This window comes from Thermobia domestica, chromosome 5, assembly GCF_964235325.1.
Source record: "Thermobia domestica chromosome 5, izTheDome1.hap1.1, whole genome shotgun sequence".
Classification (NCBI taxonomy): domain Eukaryota; kingdom Metazoa; phylum Arthropoda; class Insecta; order Zygentoma; family Lepismatidae; genus Thermobia; species Thermobia domestica.
In genome coordinates, this window is record NC_137458.1 from 112,742,425 (window position 1) to 112,758,296 (window position 15,872).

The window sequence follows — 15,872 nt, forward strand, 5'->3', positions numbered from 1 at the left end:
CATAAAGACAGCCGTAGTGGCCAAAAATCTGATTGATCAGAATAATCTATAACATTGTGTTTCAAGTATGAAAATTCAATTTTATTTGTAAAACGGGTAAAAGGATAAAAAAAAACATTAACTGGCACTGGGACGAACTAGACATCTATTTCAGGGTATGCTTATCATGGCCGCATCTTGAAGTAGGCCATCTTTTATCTTCCTCGAGTTTTAAAAATAGGATGGGGTCATGTGATATATATGAAATTGGGCTAGAATTTTACGAGAAATACAATGGTGAAGTCAAAGTTTCCGTAAGTTTATATTTGTAAGACATAACGAAATGCACATTGAAATGAATTCGTTGGTTCCAAGATTTCTTAACAGCTGTACCTCTTTGAAAAGGATTCAAGTCAGGAAAACCTAATGTATGCTAGTAAGAACATCGTAGGTAGCTACTTATGAAAGGTATAATCAGCTTGAAATCGTTATCGACTGCAGACTAAATGAAATGAAGAGACGATTACAAACCTTAAGGAACTGATAGAAGATGGATGACATATTTCCATTAGATTTTTCGAGTTAGAAGACAAACCTTCATAAGCAGCCACCTATTCAATATGCACTAGTATATATTCGGTTTCCCTGACTTGATTTGAATAATGTACATCCACGGGATTTTTCGCAGAAGAGAGCAAATTTTGTCCTCTGGTTTTGTATCTTTAATATATAGCTACAATAAAAGGAAGGATATGCAAAGAAGTCACACTGAGGCTGATTTATTTGATACCATCTCGGTATTGAGCATAGTATCGATATGAAGTCAGAGTAACACCCCGCGAACATTCCTAGTTAGTGGGATATTCAAAATAAAAGAAGGTGTGCACCCAGAATAATGATATACATTTTTACACAAATTCAAAGAAAACAATATTTTTACGCCCAGGGGTGTGTGTAAGGAAATTTGGAGGAGTATTAGGGGTGTTGTGGGTGTGCAAAATACTCCCTGGACATAACATATACTTTTACAACAGAAGTTGTAAACGTAAAAAAATTAAGAGATTACTCCAGCATTAAATTTAGAAAATATTTGCTTATGACCTGAAACTTAATACAAATTATTAATGTACTTGTTAAGGAGGGGCCATACCCTCCCTTGTGGAGTCCATGGATATACACTCATGTCCAAAATGATTGTCGCAAATCTATAGGTGTCTTCTGGTAAGAATATCATTTGATAATGATTTTACAGGGTACTTTTAATACTGATACTATGTGTATAATCGGGAAATGTATATTTGTAGTAAATTTGATAGGAAAGGAGTTATAAATACAAAATTGGAATGAGTAAAACAAAATGTTGCTAAATGGACAAGAAAGTTTTATTCTCGTTTTATTGTTCTTATTTACTACTCTTTTAACATTAAATTTGCCACATAAATGTATTTGCTGATTATACACATACTAGCATTATAAGAAATACCGGGCGAATTCGTTATCAACAGCATATTTATAGACATGGGACAATAATTTTGGACCTGTATTTCAACATGTTGTGTTATACTTGACAACCGAGAGTAGCAGAGCTACTTGGCCGGGGGGCCCGCAAGCATTGGCGATCCCGCGAGCAGAATGACATGTATTAGGAGCAAACATTAGTCATGGGATTTATATCACAATTAGTTGCTGTTAAAACGGCACTGGAGATTAGATTAGACTGGACAGTAGAGTAGGCGGCATTAGCGCGAGGCCCGATTGAGAGAAATCGGTCCAATCGGCTTAAGGCCGCCCATGGCAAGAAGAATCCGTCTAACTGACGACATGTTTGAAACTTTACTAGTTTTAAAATCAAGTTAAACTAAGGAAAAGAAATGAAAAATCTGAAATTTTGCTACTGGTGAAACTCGAACTGCTTCATTGAGCCTTGCAGTGTATTAATAAAAGCTGCAACAAGATACTCCGCTGGAAAGCCGCACACTGTTCCTCGACGGACTGATGCAGATCTGGGGTGAAGTCAAAGCTGGCAGAGAACCGTGCCCAGTCAGCCAGGCGCAGATTGAATTTTGACGACGGTGCAGCTGGAGAGAGCTGAAACCCAGTAAGTACCCGTGGAAAATGATCGCTGCTACAAGGATCAGGATGTACACGCCATTGAAGTTGAGCTCTCAGAGCTGGGCTGCAGAAGGACAAATCCAGATGAGAAAACGTCCCAGTAGCAGTAGTGAAGTGCGTGGGACTGCCATCGTTCAACAGAATCAGGTTCGTCTCGGCAAGAAAAGCTACAATTTCTTGACCACGAGGTTCAGTACGACAAGAGCCCCATGCGGCATGGTATGAGTTGAAGTCACCTACGAAGACAATAGGGGCGGGAAGCTGGTGAAAGACATCCTCCAGATCAGCTGTAGTAAAGGTATCGGTGCGGGAGATGTACACATAGCAGATGGTGATAGGCTGGTGCAGAAAGATACGGACAGCAACGATCTGAAGAGGACTCGTGACATGTAGTATCGAGGAATAGAAGCAGTCACAATCCAATAGCGACGCCGCCGGACGCACGACCATCCGTGATCTTGTCGTGACGATATAGCGTGTATCCGGAGACTAAACAGGTGGTGGTGGGCGTGAAGTGTGTCTCTTGGAGACAGATCGCTGGATCCAACATTGACAGGAGCTTACGAAGTCCCGCATAGTGAGAGGAATATCAATTGAGATTCCACTGGAGTAAAGCCATAAGTTAAGCGAAATCTGTAACAAACTGTTTTGATGCATGTTTCCCCTCACGACCAGGCACAAGTTGAAATGCATCTGGATCGCCATCATCCACTCCCACTCGCAGAAGGACTGCGTGGTTTCTGCTTACTCTTCTTTGCGTCGGGAGGGCTCGAAGAGGGCTTAGGGGAGGACTTAGACTTGCTAGCGTGGTCAGAGGATGTTGACTGAGAAGTTGAGGTCACAGTCTTTTTCTTTCGCTCTTTCTTTGGAGGCTTGCTAGGTGTACCAAGAGTAGAAGATTTAAGAAACTGGTCGCAGAGAGAGCGAACATAAGTAGCTTTGCTAGAGGACTGCAAGGCTGTAGCCTTGGCGGGCGACCGAGGCGCAGAAACAGTAGAGGCAGCAGTAGTCGATGGAGTCGCACGAGACATTGAGACGGCACCACAAGTGCAGCAGCCAGCAGAAGCAGGCACAGGATTGGTCTGCGTGAATGCATCTGTTGTCTGAGTTCCTGCAGAATTCATGGATTTCACTAAATAAGAAAAACAGGTTTTAAAAGGTAACTTTGGCGCAGCTCTACGGCGGGCCTCCGCTGCAGAGATCTTCTCGGTCACAATAAGTTCCTTAATCACCTTCTCCTCTCTCAACTTGGGACAATCTTTGGACCAAGCAGGATGGGCACCAGTATAGTTAACACATTTCGGATCCATTGTGCATGGAGCAGGACCATGTGGAGGGCCACCACAGTTCCCACAAGTGGCCGTCCTGTTACAAGGGGGGAGGGAAGAATGGCCAAAGCGTTGACAGTTGAAGCATCGGAGCGGCAAAGGAATGTACGGTCTGACTTTCAACTGGAGGTAGCCAACCTTCAAAGCAGGAGATACGGTGGGCAGGTCGAACGCGACGATATATGAATATGTCGCCTCTAGTTGCCCATTCTTCTTAACGTGGATCCGTTGGGCTCCTGTAACATGGGAGTCGCGGAGCTCTGCGCAGATTTCATCTGCAGGCACATCTTGCAATTCGCGGCAGCGAATCATACCCTTGATGGAATTAAGCTGGTTATGAGCTTCAACCAGGACAGGAACGGTGCCGATCGACTCACATTTCAGCAGCAGCCGTGACTGTTTGTCACTGACAGTATGTACAAGTAAAGTGCCCTTGCATAATTTCTTAATATGGCCATCCGGGAATGAGCCCGTGGCGATATGACAGCCGGCGACGCAAAACAAACGGTGAGAGCTTTACTAAAGAACCAGTGCACTTTTGTTTTTAATTATTAGATAACAAGGGATGATTTTATTCTCTTCTACTTTGCTTTTGTCAGGAGCTGCGGACGAAGCATGATGATGCAAAGCCATAATCAAATTAAGCTCAAAATCTTCTCCACTTTCCCGTCTGAGTTCCATGGCGGCCAACGAGGCTTGCAGGTCCTACCTGCATGACCCTTGTCAGCAAGCTGAGCCATCACCCCAAATCAGGCTTGACAAGGGGCAAGGGCACTTGCACCACCTACTGATGGGTACTCTTGAGAATACCCACGTGCCACCGTGTTAGGGGAAAGATCCACGTTTCATTGGAGATCTTTGTGTCGCAGATTCCCAGCGTTCCCTTTGAGGGCATCACTCTATCCGGTTGCGCTGGGTGTGCATACGTTTCACTCCGCCGTCTCATGACCCCAGGTACGAACGTCATCGAAACAATCCAGAGTCATATCCAGAACATAGCAGTGGTACGAAGTCCAAAAATCCAGCCGGCTTAATCCGAGGCTTACATTGCTGCTACCGGTCGATGGGTTTTACAGGCAGGGTGATCAGCCCTACCTAACACCCAACCTGGAGGACCAGTGGCTGACTGCAGTTCCGAAGAACTGGGCGATGGGAGCGGTAATTGTTTACGAATAAGTTTGCCATCAATACATAATATTGCTTAAATCCATATTTGTTGTGGCACTGGACGAATTGTTATAAAAACATATAAATAAATTCATTAAAAAGATACAGTTATCAATAATTATGAGAGGATTTCATGTAAAATTTAATACTAAAAAGTTAGTTTATTCCAAGTTGATCACCCAGACACCATATTCTAAGATGTTGATCTCATTTCTATTTTTACTTTTGTAGTTACAAAGCTTATCCTCTTTTTATTTCTTTCATTTTTTCTCTTTTTTGCTATTAAGTATTGGCTATTATTATATTTTCCCTAAGTGCTTTTGTTCTCTTCCCCTGTCTCATTTGAATTTTTTTTTGCTACGTTACGTTGTTCTTTTATTGCTAGTATATTTTACTACAGCTTGTCCACATTTTGTAGCTATAGAAGTGGATCAGATATAGAAGTATTATGATTACTCATATAATATTTGTTATATTTCAGATTCTGTGTTTCTTCTGGAATTTGAATAAGTTTCGTTCTACATGTTAATTCTACAACTTCTGATGAGTTTCGTTTTCTGGGTGATACTTTGGCACGGAATAAGTTATTTTTTTAAAGCATACGAACCTAGCATGCATTTTGTTACCGCCATGTATTCAATCAGTATTCCATGGCTTGTAGTAAGGTCTTTATTAAGTGGTAACTTTGGCTGGGATTTTGAAGCAGGTATGTAGCTTATTTTCTGATACCATTTTCTTAGTTTTAAGAGATCTTAGCTTGTTTAAGAGATCTTAGCTCTCTTAGCTAGATCCGCCCAAAAGCAGATTCTAGCTCCATTATCTAATACTAGTTGAGCCTGCGCTGTCTACTCAGCGCATCGTTCTATTATGGCCACGCATCTCTTTCCCACTGTGAATGTTTCCTTACTCACACAAGTAAAGGATAGGAGATTCACAAAGTAAGTGAATTGCTATGAATGTATAGATGTTGGAGTGAGTTTGTAGCACATTTGTCGAAGTAACACGATATCAAGTCGAAATATTTTTTCCTAATAAATCCATATCCGTCCGAGTACGCCTCATTGCGTCTGTTAAGGCCTTTGAAGTTGCCAGCATGCGAAAGGTTTTGCCAATCAGATTAAAGCAAAGCGAGTGCAATGTCCGTCAACCCGCATACGTAACTTTTCTACTGGTTGCCTAACAACGAACTTTCGGCCTGCAAGAATATTAATCTTCTGAGCTCAAAACGGCCTTTAAAATGTTGAATAGAAAAATAACGACACGGTTATGAAAGTTTGAAAGAGAACTGGACAATCTACACAAAATTTGGAATCGATCAGTGAAAACGGCACGTTTCAAGCACTTGTGGTTTTCGAGATCTCATTGTCGAAAGGATTGCGGACAAACATATAAACCTAGCATTTTAATATATACTAGCTGAACCTGCGCTCTCTACACAGCGCATCATTCGCATATGAGCATAAATCTCCTTTTCATTCCTCACAATATCTATATATGTTCCTTTACAGATACAAGTGAAAGACGTCTTGATAAAAAAAGTCGGAAAGGAGTATCACAAAGGGGAGATTTTTTCGATTATTTTTTCTCAATAACTTTCACCGATTGCAATATTTAAGCCTACTTCCGGTTGGAGTTTGTAAGTCATATATGACCAGTGTTTTCTTTTCTCTTGCATGCAGTATGTAATAAGCAAATACGTTACATACAATAATTAATTATAATGTCACTTATATATGGTGTTCATTGGGCAAAACACTCCAAAAATTAAGATTCATCTTATACTGAAGAAATGGTTATCCTTCCTTTTTCAGTATTATTTGGCCATGAAACAAACGCCTGAGACATATTTAACCCTATATACAACGATGTGGTGTTGGAATGTATAATGCGTAGGATATTGTGCTTTTTTTTAAAAAAAAATCAACACTTCCATTGTACTCGTAAAAATGTAATAAACAAATAATGGCCATGTTTTTAAAAAAATATTCAATTAGAACTGGACAATCTACGGAAAATTTGCAATCGATCAGTGAAAATGTCATCTTTCTAGAGTCTGTAGTTTCTGAGACTTCATTGTCGAAAGGATTGGCCACAAACATATAGTTTAAAGGAACTCCAAAGATGGCAGCACAATTCATTTGCATTGATTTTGGAGAAGGCTTATTAAAATACACAGGCTTTGAACAATAGCTTTAAAACATAAATTTTATATAAAAAGACTAGCAGCGTTCACCCCGCTTCGCTGCGGTCACCCCGGAACGCAATAAACCTTGTTAATTAGATAATTTTTACTTTTTCGCTTTCAAGTGATATGATAAAAACCATAGTAGATTGCAGTAAATGTTAACATTATATCGCCTGTCATTTATGTTAACCCGCCGAGTGACACGGTCATGCGGGTTGCATATAAATACGTTTATTTTTACCTATGATGAACTAACAAAGGATTTGTACGTTATGGACACTTGAATGGTCAATTATCTCAAGACACTGGTAATTAAAAATTAAAGTGATATGATAAAAACCATCTAGGGTCCAAATCCTAATAACCCCCCAAAAATGAAAGAAATTGGTTCAGCCGTATTAGCGTGATGAGGGAACAAAGGATTTGTGCGTTCTCTTTTATATATATAGATGTATTTAAATAATAATTTATTTAAAGTACACATACTTTAAAATATTGTCTTTGTTAAACATGAAATCACAAATAACCGTAAGTCAAAGGTTTGAAATCCAAAGTTAGAGGTTGGAGTTCAGGCGTTTTTATCAAAAAACATACTGAATCAAGAGGCCTAACCTCTCTTATGTGAGTTAATGTGCGAGCGAGGATCAAGTGTTGCAATACGCATTTGTGAGCAAAGCACACGTACTGCATTTAGAGGGTTGACGAAAGTCTTCACTTTCGGAGGGCAGCTTGCTTTTTGAACCTCATCTTATCATTCTTTCTTTCATCTTCATCTTCATTTGGGCTTCGGCCCTAGGATATTTCATTATTATGGCGGACTCAGGCAACACCACTGGACAGACGAATCTTGGCAGACATTCTGGCTTACCATCTTTATCTCCTTCAATTCCCAGCACTTCAGTAGCACAACCATCCACTCGCACTCGGCATTTTTCTTGGGGTCATGAACCGATCAGTGCATCTAGAGATAGACATCCATCAAGCGAATCTACGCAATCCGCGAAACGCATCCGGTCTCGCTCACCAATAACATCCATGGATATCGAGGTTGAACGACAAAATTCTGGTGTATCTTCTGCAGTTTCATCAAATCACGCTTCTCTTTTCCATTTCATACTTACTGATTATGACACTAAGTACACAAACCCTAAAATGATATTTCTACAAATTGCTAAGTATGTTCCTCGGGTTCGAGATACCCTAGTACAAATCGTTAAAACCAAAAATGGCTATATCTTAAAATCTAATGATCCAAATTTTGGAATTACAATCCGTAATAAAGCTTCTTATGAAATTTTTGGTAAGAACGCCAAACTCACTAAACTCACGGACAAGCGACCCAAACAACAGCCACCCCCTAGAAAACCTCCGTTTCTGTCGGTAGTCATAAGGGGTGTCTCTCCTGATCTAACTGACGCCGAAATTCAAGAGGAATTAGCACAAGAAGGCATTTCAGTGGACAAATGTATTCGCATTCGAAATAACACTGGTCCTACATATATGGTAAGAGTTCTATCGCAGCGGCAAGATACTATCGACTATCTTCTCAGATTTGGAGCACCTATCTATAAGAAAATTCATCGCGTCGAACCATCTAAAACTCAGGGTCCGCTACCAATCCGGTGCGAAAAGTGTCAGCTGTACAACGACCACACTACGGGCAATTGCCGTAATCAACCTAAATGTGGTTACTGCTCCGGCCTTCATGAAACCAAAACTTGCCCCAACTTAAAAGGACCACCTAAATGCAATACATGTGGCAGTGGGCTTCACCCCACATATAGCTATCGGTGTAAGGCTAAACCAGCACCTACGCCCGAGCATCCAGAACTTACTGTTCCATTGAAAACAGCAGACAAAACTACACCACCTACACAATCAGTATTACCCTCGCTCACAGTTGAAGATCTCATACGCTATGTTAGTCTAGTATTGCAAAACATATTTCCGTTTCAGCGAGCTCATGTCATACAACATATCATTTCTGCAGCCAAATCACTTTTTAACATTAATCTTCATGCCACTTATTCTAATAATTATGTTCATTTTCATATTGGATCGCTGGAAACCACGGTTTAAAACCATATACACCGTCTTCTTCATAATGGGGATTAGTTTTTTATTTGTCAATATTCGATCCTTTAAGCAACATAAACTATTACTTGAAACTCTGTTATTAGAGGAGCATATTAGTGCTTTTGCTCTAAATGAAACCGCTTTGAAGCCGAATGTATGTGCTCGTATTCCAGGATATCAATTACAACGCTGCGACTTTCAAGATCAAGCTGCTCGTGCCCAAGGGGGGGTTGCAATCGGATATTTTCCAAAATATCCAGTTCGTACATATACTCCGCAAGTTTTAGGGCATCTCCCGGAATACCTGTTGGTCACTTTATACTTTCCATCGATCATAATCAATTTCAGTACGATATACATTCGACCACGACAACCTATACCATTAGAATATTTCCGTTACATAGCCACTAACCATCGAAATATTCTCATCATGGCGGATATTAATATTCATAGTCGTACTGATCGCGAAAAAACAGAGTTTCACGAGTACATAACTAATAATCTTCAGCTTTATCTTCATGTTCTTCCTGCACATACCAGACCTATCAGCCAGACTACACCAGATGTCGTCATCACCTCTATCAATCTTCTTAATGACTGTCAGCTTGCAGTTCTAGATTCCATCGGAAGTGATCACCATCCAGTTAAATTAACATTAACTCGAGGAAAACCCCCACGTCCTATACTTACACCTCGTCGGGTTCCGAGGTATGATAAGGCGAACTGGGCTCATTTTCGGGAAGACCTGGAACATTCACTTTCTAGCATTACGCCTCCAAATACTGAAACCGAACTAACTACCTGTCTTACAGCTATTACTACGGCAATTCAAACCAGTGCCCATCAGAATATCCCGATGCAACAAGTGCATTCCCACAAACCGGCTTTACCACCGACATATCTTACGCTCATCCAGAAAGCCCGAAAGCATCTTCGAGAATATTATCGAACCGGGAATGAAGCATGTCTTCATCAACATCGCCAATGGCAAAGAGCTGTTCATAACTATCTTGTCGCTTATAAACGCCGTAATTGGATCAAGACCTGTAACACTTTATCCGAGGAAGCACACCCTTCTCGCTACTGGAAGCGATTTCATCAACTTACTGGCAAAACCACCACGATAACCTACCCGTTAGTTGCAGATGACATTCCTCTGTTTTCTGACGAAGAAAAAGCCAACGCCTTTGCTACACAACTACAGACCGTTTTTACGCCAACAGCTGCCTCTAAACGCTCTGAACGGACAGATCTGTCTTGTATTCCTGCACTGCAACCTTCCACAGAACATGTGATTGACCCGGAACACCCACTCACTACACCTATTACTACCAACGAAATCCAATTGGCTCTAAAACGGAAAAGGAACACAGCACCTGGGATTGACAACATCTCTTATAGACACATCAAAGAAGCGCCATACTCATTTCTCCTGATACTGACTACAATATATAATTTCATACTCCAAACTGGATTCTATCCTTCTGAGTGGAAAATCTCTAAAATTTGTATGTTTCCAAAACCAAATAAGCCTGCCCATTCTGTTTGCTCTTACAGACCAATCCAACTCACATCAGTACTTAGCAAGATTCTGGAAAAAATCCTTGTCTCTAGACTTCATAAGTATCTTGAAACTACTATTCTACTGCCTATCCACCAAGCAGGTTTTCGGCCTCGTTTTCCATAAATGACCAGCTTCTTCGTCTCAGCACCATAATTACAAATCAGTTTAACAAAGGGTTTCCATCATGCCTCATTCTTATGGATTTGGAAAAGGCTTTCGATAAGGTATGGCACTATGGTCTTATTACAAAACTACAGTCATTCAAACTTCCCACATGCTATCTCAGGCTTATTTACTCGTTCATTACAAATCGCATTGCATATGTCACAGTTGGTAAAGCATTCTCCTGGCCAATATTTCCGCTTACTGGAGTTCCACAGGGGTCGGCTCTAAGTCCATTATTGTATATTCTTTATGCTTCTGACATTCCATCAGTACCACGTAATGTATTTACTTTCCAATATGCAGACGACACAGCTTTTCTTGCACTTGGTAACACTATCCATCAAATCAGCACTGTACTCCAGGCAACTCTGGATAGTTTCATCACTTGGTGCAAGAAATGGCATTTAACCATTAACAACGACAAAACGCAAGCACTGGTTTTCATACCACCTCATAGACGTTCCAGAGTCTACCGTAACCCGAAACTGCTACGAATAACAGTTGATGGATACCAAATACGCACTACCAGCACTGCTACGTACTTGGGCGTTGTTTTTGATTCCAAACTAACTTGGAGTGCACACCTGCAAAAGCTCAAAACTAAGGCGACTACTCGTTTAAATCTTCTACGTCGTCTCACGGGCACTACGTGGGGCCTCAAACCCGATGTTCTTCTCCATACTTACAAGATGTTTCTCCGTCCTATTCTCACCTTTGGACATACTGCCTGGTGCAATGCCTCTGTTTCCTTCTACGAAAAACTTTGCATATTGGAGCGTCACGCTATTCGTCTAGCCCACCGACTTAAACTTCCGTATCCTACGTGGCTCACGTATGAATACATCAACTTTCCGAAGATCACAGAGCATATTGCACAACTTCGTAATCGGTACATTACATCTCGCATAGAAACGGGTCATCCACTTTTCTTGGATATTCTTCGAACGGATGCTCTCACTGATGCCGCATATCGTTACAAGCATACGCCTTTGAATATACTCATTTCATTATATGTCCGCCATGCAAACCTCACAGTAGCAGAACGCGACATCTATGCCATTTATATCATCCATGCTCATATTCCTCATGTTTTTCCATCTTAGCACAAACATCCTCACAACTAACTAGGGCTTCCCCTTGTGATCATTAGTCCCGAGTCGCCCCGGGACAGAAGATTTAACCTACATCTGTCTTACTAACTTCTTTGTGTTTGTGATGTGATTGCACTTCATCTCATATTACATCATCATTATCTTTTGTTATGATCACCGCCACAATTATCGCACAGTTTTGTCTTATCGCACATTTGCACTTATTTTTCAATTTATATTTCACTCTTTATCTTATAACACAGTATTTATCCTTTTCTTATCTTATATTTAAAAATCATTATATTTCACTTTTCGCACCTCCATTTCACAGCCTGTTCTTGTGTACTTTAGAATAAAGATAGTTTAATTAACATAAATTATGGAAAATAAATGATGATATACCCTTTCTCAACTGATGACATTACCCAAACTTCCCTTAGCTCAACAAATTATTTTCCAAATTGTATTTTTGTTTAGAGAACCACATGCCAAAGAGAGGGCGTAACCCTCTGAGAGGCTGGAGAAGTAATAAAGTTTTTGAAAACCATCATCCTTATAAGAAGCCATTTCTCTCTTCTCCTTTCCAAAAAAAAAAAAGCGTTTTTATCCATACTTAACCAGCTGGCGCAGTACAGCTTTCGTAACAAGTCTAGACTATGGATGCACGACGATCGGAATTCAGTTTCGGGCTACAGGTTACGAGGGGCCGAGGGTTTCACCCAAGTGGAAGCCTGCTGAAGCACATTATTATTGTGTATTTTTTGTTCATCATTTCTTAATACTTTGTTTCGTTTCGCTTCGCTTCCATCACTTCACCGTTACCTGTGTAAAACTTCTCATCGCTTATAGTATCTGGCTATGGATACCGGACAGGCTTCAGGACCATCAGCTTCCCGATCATCTACTATCTCTACGAAGACAGAAAAACGGAAGCCTCGTAGGGAAAAATCTAAAGCTGAAACAAGCCCAGATCGATCTCGCTCACCTCTTAGCAGCTCAGTACCGTCATCAAGATCGCCTCCATCCAAGAAACACCATACAGATGCCCACAGCATCTCTAATTCAGACGATGGCCGTATCATCATTGGCAAATAGGAATTTCCTCCTCTATCTCCTCCAAAGATGCAACCGGAAGTTTACAGCTATCTTCTTCAAAACTACGATTCTAAGTACCGGAATTCGAAACTCCTTTTTCAACAAATTCTGAAATACCGACCACGCTTTGAGATATCATAAATAGTAGAAATCAAGAACGGCTTCATCATTAAGTCACGATCAGCAAACTTTGGTACAACCATCCGAGATAAACGTAGCTTTGAAATCTTCGGGGAAAACCGCAACACTTTCTCCATTGACTAACAATAGGCAGAAACAGCGCCCAACCCCACGCCAACCACCTACCATGTCGGTAGTGGTCCGCGGGGTTGATCCGTCGATAATAGATGCAGAGATTGAAGATGAACTACGAGAGGAACCCTATTCCTTCAAAAAATGTATCCGTATTCGGAATAATCAGGGGCCTACCTACATGGTCTGGATCTTGACCACTTCACAAGAAAGAATCAACGATCTACTAGATAATGGCGTTTTCATCTTCAAAAAGAGACATCGTGTAAAACCGTCACGATCACCAGCACCACTTCCTCTTAGATGCGAAAGATGCCAGGAATACAACACGCACTCCACTGATCGCTGCACAAACCAATTCAAATACGGTTATTGCTCTGGACCTCATCCAACTCGCACCTGCACTAATCTTCAACAAGCTCCTACTTGTAATACTTGCCACGAAAGATCTCATCCAACCTACAGTTATAAATGTAAATCTCGGCCTACTCCAGAAGAGACTAAACCAGAACTAGTAGTACTATTACGTACTCAGGACACTCAGAATCAAACAGTGGATACACCACTGGAACCCAATCAATATGTCACCCTTCATCAATTATTAGCATTCATCACTTTGACACTTCAGAACGTCCATCATTTTGCACGGCCACTCATGCTACAGCATGTTCAACATGCCTCTCGCAACCTTTTCCATCTTTACTTCCATGCTACCTATAATGACCCCTACGTACATTTCCATGCAACTCCACTCACAACTGCTGTCTAAATCCATCTTCAATATGGCTTTGATAATGGCTCTCATATTCATATTCCTCAACATCCGCTCATTTTTCACTAATAAAATTCTGTTTGTACAACTTCTTTCCAAAAGAAAAAGTCAATACTTTCCTTCTGAATGAAACGAACCTCACACCCAAGCTCACTTGCCGCCTTCCAGGATATCGCATTCTTTGCCATGATAGTACCTTACCAGACCACCGTGCCATTGGCGGCGTTGCCATAGGTTTTTCACCTCATATACCTCACCGTATTCTGCACCGATCCAAAATTTACCAGAACATCTCATTACTACTCTATAAGTCATTATGTGTAACAGTAGCCACCATTTATGTTCGTCCCCGGTCACTCAATTCTACTAGCATTCTTTCACTACATCTCTAACAACTTCCGTCATTACATCATTTAACGGACATTAACATTCACAGCCGCTCTGATAGAGATAAGACAACTTTCACGAATTTCATTGCTACAACTACGATCGGTATAATTCATCCTTTACCTAAACCCACCCGCCCAGAATCCAATACTACTCCAGACATCGCCATAACTTCATCCTCTTTATCACACCATATTCTCACTGATATCTTAGATCCCATAGGTAGCGATCATGTCCCAATTAAACTCAGCCTCCGAATATCCCCTACTTCTATCACCAAAACACCGCCCCCTCCAAGGCTCATCCCCCGTTATGATAAAGCACATTGATCGAAATATCGCACTTACTTAAGTCACTCTCTTGAGCAATGCGTTTCTCCCACTACGGAAGATGAGTTATACTCTACCCACAAGTTGCCTCCGAACAGTTCATTTCTCAATCTACATATTCACCCCACGAACCTAAACTACCCTCACAATATCTTACTCTCATACAGCGCTTCCAGCAGTTTTATAAAGACCACATACGATCTGGAAACCGTGAAGCTCTTCAAGATCATCGAGCCCTTCACCGTACAGTCTCCAACTACGTTAAAGCTTACAAATTAAGACAATGGATCAAGGCTTGTAATTCACTCTCTGATACATCCCATCGTACAAAATATTGGAAGCGTTTCAACGCACTCACCGGAAAATACACCAGAACGTCATATCCACTCATTCATCATGATCAAGCACTCCACTCAGACCAAGATAAAGCTAATGCCTTTGCTACATATTTACAGGATATCTTTACGCCTTTATCAGCTACACGCCATTTCGTCATCATCCCACAGAGCACTTTAACTTCTTGTCTCCACATCTTCAACCTAATGTCAATCACACAGTCTCTTCTCACAAAGCAATCACTGCCCCTATCACTCCTACCGAGATCACGAATGTAGTTATCCGCAAACGCAACACCGCTCCAAGCATCGATAACATCTCGTATCGCCATGTGAAAAAAAGACCACCAGTTCTGATAAATATTCTTGCCCTGATCTATACTTTTATTCTTCGTACCGGATATATACCCACTACATGGAAAACTTCTAAAGTTCTTATGTTTCTTAAACCAGAGAAACCTCCAGCCCAAGTATCCTCTTACCGTCCAATTCAGCTCACCCCGGTTTTCACTAAAATTCTGGAAAAAATCATAGTCCAACGTCTTCATCTCTATCTTTCACGGTACGATCTTTTCCCGCTACACCAAGCAGGATTCCGCCCACAATTCAGTATTAAAGATGCGTCTTCTAAACTATATCACTAATCAATACAATACGGCAAAACCATCCTGCCTGGTCCTTTTTGATCTGGAAAAGGCATTTGATAAAGTTTGACATCAGGGACTTCTCTCTAAGTTACTCAATTTTTACCTTCTCCTTGCATACATATGATTCATTTATAATTTCCTATCTGGACGCCTCGCTTACGTTTTCATCAATCAGCAATCATAACATCCAATTTTCCTACATTCCGGTGTGCCTCAGGATTCTTCTCTCTCTCCTCTACTCTACCTGCTGTATGTCGCAGACACGCCTCCACTTCCTGCCAACGTCCATCTATTTCAATATGCTGACGACACGGCCTTTCTTGCCGTGGGCCGCACTGTTCACCAATTGAATAACGGCATTACAAGAGGCGATAAATACATTTGTCAT

General features: G+C 41.0%; 1 long non-coding RNA gene across 1 annotated transcript in view; it reads left to right on the forward strand.

The window, feature by feature from the left end:
- Positions 1 to 15,872, forward strand: part of LOC145686034 (uncharacterized) — a 42,652-nt gene that overhangs the window by 9,820 nt on the left and 16,960 nt on the right. The window contains exon 2 of the long non-coding RNA XR_014131510.1: positions 5,068 to 5,292. This is a non-coding gene — a long non-coding RNA (uncharacterized LOC145686034). The remainder of the gene's footprint in view (positions 1 to 5,067; positions 5,293 to 15,872) is intronic.